At 34.3% G+C, this 9083-nt stretch overlaps 1 long non-coding RNA gene across 1 annotated transcript; it reads left to right on the forward strand.

Moving 5' to 3' along the window:
* The first annotated feature begins 7618 nt into the window (after positions 1-7618).
* On the forward strand, positions 7619-8605 carry LOC149185571 (uncharacterized). Its single transcript, XR_016256046.1, has 3 exons — positions 7619-7775; positions 7968-8267; positions 8446-8605. It is a non-coding gene; the product is annotated as an uncharacterized LOC149185571 (long non-coding RNA).
* The last annotated feature ends 478 nt before the right edge of the window (positions 8606-9083 follow it).

Here is a 9083-nt window from a genome sequence, read left to right on the forward strand (position 1 = left end):
TAGGAGGAGTGACACAAATGCACATAATTCCCCCATTGTCTCTACCAAATTTTCATGGCTTGACAAATGAAGATCCAGATACATTCTTATTTGAGTTCGAAATACTTTGTAGAGGATATGATTATTGTACTAATGATCAAAGATTGAAAGTGTTTCCTCTTACTCTAAAAGGAGCAGCTCTCCGATGGTTCATGAGCCTAGGTGGGAACTGCATCCAAACATGGGAGGACATGAAGAACATATTCTTGAAGAAGTACCAAGACTATTGCAAGGCCAATGAAGATATTTTCAATATGATACAAGGGGAAGATGAAAGCTTGGAGGACTATGTAGATCGATTTCAATACAACCTTCAAAAATCAAAACATAAGTATTTGGAAAAAGAGATCTTAAAAACACTCCTACTCAAAGGAATCAAAGATGAATTTTTAGAACTCTTAAATTTGATAGGAAAAGGTGATGTTTTTCAGTTATCATATGATGATGTTTGTGAGTTGTGCATAAGGTATTCAAGAGGAATCTTCAAGGCTGGTAAGAGTTCTAGAGATGTTTGTTCCTTATTTTCTAAATCTGGTACAAGAATAAGAGACATAAGAGCTGAAATCAATGCTTTATTTGAAAATTTTAAAGTTGATTTTATTAGCTCTCTAAATGAGAAATTGGACATTTTGCAGGTTCATAAAAATAAAAAATTTGACGAAGTGTTTTCCACTCATGACCGAAAGGAGCAGTCCATAGATAGTTGTTCTTCCTTATCTAGGATGGAAGTAGCATATCAAAGAGATGAGGAAGATGCAACAAAGTCAAAACCATGGAAATCATGGCCTACAGGTATGGTTCAAAACACTTCCTCTTTATTCTCTTACTTGCATAATCCATTATGGAATACTAATGTGTTAGGGCAGCCATGTCAATTTCAATATAACAACCAATATTATCTACAAGTTTGGCATGGTTCACCTTATGATTGCATGACTACTCTCCCTCATCTTGTAGCACAAGCACATTCTCCATATTCTCCACCAGCTCTTCCACAACATCCTGCTTGCATATAAAATTTATCCACTCAACCCAACCAACCACATCATCACAATGCTCCATTCCTTACACATTTTCCTGCTCAACTAATTCCACGCCCTCACCACAATAAACCAGTACAACATGCTTAAAATGTTGAACTGCCAAATTTACCCACCCTTCCCACCCATTCTATCTCACATGCGCCATTAGAGAAAACTTACAATGAGATTTAGAATGTTTCAAATTCAAAAATTGTAGAAGCTATGGAAGAAAATGAGGTTTCCTATAGTATGTATCAACAAGCTATTTTAAAAGCTCAAGAACTTCATGATCTGATGGATATGAGAAATCAAGAAAGTAACGGATACATTGAAGATTGGTTTCACTCCATCATTTGTTTGCAACATCACTCTATGCTTCAACAATTTTTGATACCATTTTTTGAAGCGAAGTTGGCTTCTCATACCCTATTATCCATTAACATGCATTTTTCAAATTTGGGTATGTGCATACATGAAGCTCTATTTCGAAAATGGTTCCATTGGAAGTACTCCTATACGTATTCATATTCATTTTTGAAATCAAAATAGGTTAGTATAGAAAATAAAATAAATAAGGGAATAAATAAATGCATTTTGTTTTTTTTGTAAAACTAGTTGTTTCTTTTGTTGCAACACGCTATTGAAATCAACATCGATGATAAATGTTTCAATTCATTTGTGTATGTAGATGATTTATAATAGAAATAACAATTCTACAAACACTTATATTCATCTTTATCATCAATATGAAAAAATGGTTGAATATCATTTTTTTGGCTTGCGGGCTTGATAAGATTTCTGGAAAAACAGTCGGGACAGTCATGTTTTGAGGGACCAAAAGTGAATATTTTTAAAACCTGTTTCTACCCTAGGTGGCCCTTGATTTCTACTTTCTAACCCAATTTGAACCACTCAATTTGGATTTGAAACGAAAAAGTTAGAAACAAAACATTGACAGGGTGTCTAGTGGGCAGCTCAGGAACAGAGTTGGGACAGTTAGTTTTTGGAGGCATAAATGTTTAAATTTTTAAAACCTGTTACTACGGTAGATTTCCCTATGAATCGAGTTTACAATGCAATTTGAATCACTCATTTTTGATATCGTATGGGGAAGTTATGATTAAAATACTGACTGTCTATCGTAAATTAGCACCCTTAAAACTCTGTTTTTCCGGCTGTTCCTTAGAGTATTTGACCTATCAATTATTATTTTATTCAAAATGTGTTTATATTGGAGATAAATAAATGAATCTAATTTCATTTCCAATTTGAATCATTCGAATCCTACATCAAACGAAGACTCTATGCTTAAAACATTTACTGTTGTTCTAAGTGGGGTAATTGAAATGACTCTGTTATGCAGGTTGTTCTAAGTAAAATTGACATATAATATCATTGAATTTTTAAAACTTGTTTCTATTGGAGATATACCTTTGAATTAGCTCTCAGCTGGCTTTGAAATCACTCAATTTGGACGAAAAACAAAGAAGTTGTGATTAAAACACTGCTGGTTAGTATGGTCGACCACTGCTCTCCCACACGTGACAAATAAATTTTACTTTGTTATTTTCTCTGTGGATTTGTTATACAGAGTAACTACTTGTTAGTTTTTTGCATAATTCTTGGATTAGGGGAGCCCGATCACCTCTCTTTCTCCATGATTTAATGTTTTATTGCAGGTAGACACTCGTTTTTTGCAGGCCTTGGGAAAATAAAGAAGGTCAATTTATGGACGAGTGATTTTTGAAAGAAATTTTATGAAACAAAGGAATTTCATCCAAATCATTACCCAACGGATTCATAATAGAAGAAATAAAGAATTTATTTCCATTTGAAGATTCATGTCTTGTCACTGTTTCCAAAACATTTTTCAAAGAGATCATTTTTTTTTTACATAACATCATAGTTGTTGTAACTTAATTTACTTATTTACATATTGTTTTTTTAAATAAAATGTTGTTTCTTTTCTGATTTCTCTTATATTTTGTGTTTCAAGTGTTGCTTCATTCAAAGTGTAACTCATCATCAACATCAATTCCGTGAACAGCTAATTTGTTTTTTTTGCATGTTTGCATTTTATGATTGTCCATTTTGTTGTTCCTTTCTGAATGGAACAACACTTCTGCACTTTCACGTTTTGTTGTTCCTTTCTGAATGGAACATCACTTCTGCACTTTTCATTTTTGTTGTTCCTTTTCTAAAGGAACATCACTTGCATTTTTGTTGTTCATTTTCCAAAGGAACGACACTTTTCATTTTTCCTGTTCCTTTTCCAAAGGAACGACACTTGCGTTTTTGCTGTTCCTTTTCCAAAGGAATGACACTTTTCATTTTTCCTGTTCCTTTTCCAAAGGAACGACACTTGCGTTTTCGTTGTTCCTTTTCCAAATAAATGACACTTTTCATTTTTGTTGTTCATTTTCCAAAGGAACGGCACTTGCGTTTTTGCTGTTCCTTTTCCAAAGGAATGACACTTTTCATTTTTGTTGTTCCTTTTCCAAAGGAACGACACTTGCGTTTTTGCTGTTCCTTTTCCAAAGGAACGACACTTTTCGTTTTTGTTGTTCCTTTTCCAAAGGAACGACACTTTTCATTTTTGTTGTTCCTTTTCCAAAGGAACGACACTTGCGTTTTTGCTGTTCCTTTTCCAAAGGAACGACACTTTTGATTTTTGCTGTTCCTTTTCCAAAGGAACGACACTTGCATTTTTGTTGTTCCTTTTCTAAAGGAACGACACTTTTAGTTTTTGTTGTTCCTTTTTCCAAAGGAACGACATTCGCATTTTCACACTTTTTTTTGTGTGTATTTTTGCTTTTTTTGTGTGCATTTCCTTTGTTGTTCCCTACACGGAACACCACTTTTTGAGTGTTTTTGTTGTTCCTTCAAAAGAGCAACACTTTGGGAGTATTTTCGAGAGCAACCCTTCCTTCCTCTTGTGGAATTATTCTTAGTTCATCTCAACCACATTTTATTGATTCCCTTTCATGGCATGAAGTACACTATTTTTATGAAGACAAGAATTATGGATTCTTTTGAAGCAAGTTAATATCATTCATGTTATGATCTTTAACAGGACAACTCCTTGATGATAGCTTATTTTCAAAAGGGACACAATTATTTATATACTACTTTACTGCATTGTTTTCTGCTGTACATGATACTGATTGATCATCTTAATACCATGCTGGTTCCACCCTTCTTGGTTATAATCTTCTCTGTCTGTAATAAATAAGATTATGGGTATATTTTTTTTTCTATTGACATGTTCAACTTCTTCCACCATCCTGAATTGGAGGCATTAGTGAAGCTCCTCTTAGCTTCCATGAAGGTCACCTTAGCGCGCTCCAAACAAAATTATAGTTCCTTTGTTGGAGCCTTGTGAACCCAGTACTTTCTTCAGGTTGCTTGCCTTTGTCATCCCCTCTCGTAATACCACTCCAGAGCATGATATTTACATTAGGGTCTTCCTCGCGTAGCTCAAACATCATCATTTGTAGGTTCTGAGTTGGGGGAGGCTGGAGTGCTCCTTTATCGTGCAACCTCGCTATCAGTGTGGGACAGTCCTCCGTCTCATGATCAAACTACGTACAATATAAGCATGATGGTCACGTTGGATTCATATAATCGCAGGCATAATGTCCTGGCCCTCCGCAATTGTAACATATCAACTATCCGCGACCTCTTCCTGGTCCCATTCCACCTCGGCCTCGTTTGCGCCCCTGAAATCCAGTGCATGCCATTCCTGCATTTTGATCGAGGGGCCGTGTTTCGGCCTGAACTCTATAGGTAGGAGTTCGATCCATCATAAGCTCATAACTTCTACAGGTGTGCTCATCATGGCCTACTGATCTACAGACATTACACAACTGCTAGGAATTCTGCGTATACTTCTGTAATAGATGGCAGTTATTTGTAGCATGCTTTCCTCCTACCTGACAAATCGCGCACCATAACGCAGGCGCTGCGCTTGGTCATACTTGTGCCTCTGGTCTCAATGGCATTGGTCCTCCTCCTGTGAGGTAATTCGCGAACACTAGGAAGTGGTCCTTGTCGTGCCCCTGGCCCTTGCACTTTATGCACCATACCTCGTCGCGCACTTCTGGACGAGCCGTCTTGTCTTGTTTCAAACTCTGCATCTCAAGGTTTCAACTGCATGTGAGTCTACTGGACTCCTAGGTTAGGATCTTATATCAAAGTCTTGTGCAATCTCATCACGACCATCACATTTGTCTTTGCATAATCCTTGGATTTACTTCCAACATGTGAATAGATTTTATTGAGACTTGCATATTGAAGATGCCAACTATTTGACATGATTTTAATGGTGTCTTGTGCTAATAATTACAAATCATGGATAAGCTTACATAACACAATGCCTTAATTTGTGGATGAGATCATCAAGGTTAGCTTTATTCATGAAATTTTAAAAATGACTACAACACTCACAATCTCAAACTCCTTCCTAAAAAAAAAATCATAGGGGTAAAAGGAAGGGCTTTATGAAACCTCTTTTCAACTTGAAACAAAATAGAAGGGGGAAGGCCATAGGCTCTCCACCACCCCAACTTAAGTTCAAATGAATGGTTTATAAAGCAGTATGAGAGATTCATCACAATTTATTTGAAGGGTAAATCCTCCAATTTTGAACTCAATTATTTTTCCTTAAAAGTATCTTCAATAGTCACTAAATATCCATAATAATAATCTTATTATGAATCGAACTAATATTATTACATGAAAGCACTTGATACTAGATAAAACTATATACATTTTTAATAACATTAACCAAAAAAAAAAGCATTTTAATGAGAATAATGAATAGAGTGATTCTATTGAAATAGATCCCTGAAAAGTTAAAAGAGAACATTATTCTCATAAAAAAAACCTTGATATTATCTTACATAAAAGAAAACCAAAAACCAAAATATCTTACATAAACAACGTTATTATTATCTTACATTAAAAAAACCACATTATTAATAATAATTAAAAAATATACCACACATATACTGATTTTCATAACCACACTAAATTTTCATTCGGAAGTATAGAGCTACATGTGATACTAAATTCAAAGCAAAATTACCTTATTATTAATAATAATTAAAAAGTATACCAAATACACTAGATTTTCATATAACTAGACTAGATTTTCCTTCTGAAGTATACAGCAACATGTGATACCTAAATTCACATGCAAGATTATGGTAAAAGTCCACAAAAAAAAAAAAAGGTTGCATGCAAGATTCTGCCAAAAGATCAATGGGTAGCACGATAAAAGTAAAAGTATTTGAACATTCACAAATACTAAAAAATCACATTTATGATTAAACACTTCAATCCAAACTCTAAGAGCACCAATAATTCAGGTTTGTTGATTTTTCAACTAATTAAATCATATTGGCAAGGTTCAAAAACACCTCGCCCACCTCTGTGAAAATAACACGGTGTTGGTGTACTATTTGTCACGACACAAATAGTACAGCGAATCAAATAGTACAATTCGTTGTAAAAAATATATGTACATTATTCTCATTGTCTCTCTTGGAAATGGATTTATTTTGGGACTTGAAATTTCGATAGGATGAATATAATATAATAAATGATTCTCATCATAATTTTCCAAAAACAAATCATAAAATAAGAATATATATTCTTATTAAAAACTAAAAATATTTGTATTTTTAACTTTAATAATAAGATAGATTTATTTTTTTCCGCCGCCCAAGCAGAATAACTCTGCCCCTTTGCGCGTGAAGAAATCCAGCCAGAAGAACTCCTCTGTCACATTGCGCGTGCAGAAATCCTGGCAGTTACACCTGTAAAGGGCAGAGTTTTTTTTCTTTTTACTTTCTCAGGATAAAAAAGAATAACTGGTCTGCCCACCTGTGCGAATAAATCCGAGTAGTCACATCAGTAAACAGGGCAAAGGAATTTTTTTTGGCTAAGAAAGAATAACTCATCTGCCCAATTGCGGGAATAGACCTGAGTAGTCACATCAGTAAATAGTGCAAAGAAATTTATTTTTTTGATGAAAAAGAATAACTCGTCTGCCCAATTGCCCCAATAATTTCATACATTTGTTGAAGAGCTTACACCAAACACGCCGGGTTTAGTAAATATTCCAAAAGAGTAATTAGGAATTTTAGGGTGGAAATTATAGATTTTATAAAGGTGAAGTGATTTTCTAATATTCTACACATGCAGTAGGTTTTAATAGACTTCCAAATGGTTAACTACTACTTCTTTTTTCTTTTTTCTTCTTTTTTTTTTTTGGAAATTACGGATTTTAAAAAATTGCAATTTTTTCTTTTTATGTATATCAGAAATGAAATGGAACTTACTCTAATAATATGAAGAAATTTATAGCTACTTTAAATTTTTTTAAAATAAAAAAATTTACAATTATATTAAAATTAGTTAAACTTTCCAAACCAATAACTAACATCGCATTATAAAAATTATAAATTATAAAAATTATAGATTCCTAGAAATGCAGTGATTCCTCGTAAATAGAGCATCCACCATAGGGAAATGTCGAATGTCCGTAGATGGTTTTTCCCTGGTTGGGATTGTAATGGTTTTCAAAACCGCGTTTGGAGTTCGCCTGCTTCTATAAACCGCGTTTGGAGTTCGCCTGCTTCTATATAAGGCAGCCTATGCCATTGTATTTCTCACCTCTTGCTTACCGACTTTGCCCTACTCCAGTTGTAGGTATGGTTGTATATTTCGTGTAACCTAGGTATTGTTGTATATTTCTATTATGTCAGATATCAATGATTTGGTCATATTATCAATGAATTGCTCATGTTATGTATTGATGCATACTAACTTATCAATGTACACGTCAAGTATTGATGCACTTTAGCAGATTGAGCTGAACTGCAGACATTTTTTTTTTTGCAGAAGTGTGCCATACAGTTTCTGTAAGCCAAGAAGATGAGCAATTTGCAACAAGCAGGGCGTAACGTCAGCGGTAACAACAACATGTTCGACCGAAAGTACAATAGCGGTGACAGAAACGTCATCGGCCCCAACACCAAGATCGACGGTAATCCAATCCTGGGCGACAACAGCGGCAACACCAACCACACCGGGGACAAAATCAACAGCGGCAACAACAACACCGTGAACAGCAAGAACACCGGCAGAGCCGGCAGTGGCAACAAAGTGAGCATCGGCTAGTAGAGCACCTTACAGCACCAGGTAATGGAAACTTAAGTGGCTTTTGTTTTCCTCTCTAGAATTTATGCTCTGCTCTTTCTTCAGCACTGAACTCTATGCACAAATATGTCATGGTTTATGATTTCGCTTTCTTTTCCTATACACAAACACGTCATGAATTTCTTTTCTTTTGCTTAATTACATTTTTATTGTGTCGCAGGTATGGGAAAGAATACATGTAGTCGAAGATTATCCGTTTATTACTATATTAACTATTGATATATAGTTAGTTTGGAGCCAAAAAAAACTCTATTTACTTATAAATACCAAAGGTGTATTGTAATTCTAATTTATGTATTAACAAACTATTTGTCTGGTTACTCTGTTTTATGTATGAGCGAATTAGCTCTCTGGTTATTCTGTTTCAATGTTTTTAATGGTTTGGTTTGGTTGTCCTATTTCCAAAAAAAAAAAAAAAAAGTTGAATAATTAAATAAATAAACCATCGATCAAAGATAAATTTAAAATACATATTTTTTTATGTTGGGAATTTTTGATAATTCCAAACAAAACTGAACAGAGAATAATGCTCTGTTTTAACACACATCTTACATCTTAAGGCAGGGAAGCTAATTGGGAAGAACAGAGTTTTTCACACAAATAAAAAACTTTATATTCATTAATAAAGACTCCCTGTTATAAACTTTTTCCTCTCACAAAGGGATTTACACAAGAACACTTCAGCTCCACACAAAAATTACTCTGTCTTCACAATATTACACTCCTGTGTGTAAATTTTTCATTCACTTTGTTGCATTACAAAATAAAAATCTGTATCTGCATACAAACTTTAACACT

Source organism: Pinus tabuliformis, chromosome 3_1 (genome assembly GCF_031772625.1).
Source record: "Pinus tabuliformis cultivar Carrire ecotype Pingquan chromosome 3_1, CPIR1, whole genome shotgun sequence".
NCBI classification, from domain to species: domain Eukaryota; kingdom Viridiplantae; phylum Streptophyta; class Pinopsida; order Pinales; family Pinaceae; genus Pinus; species Pinus tabuliformis.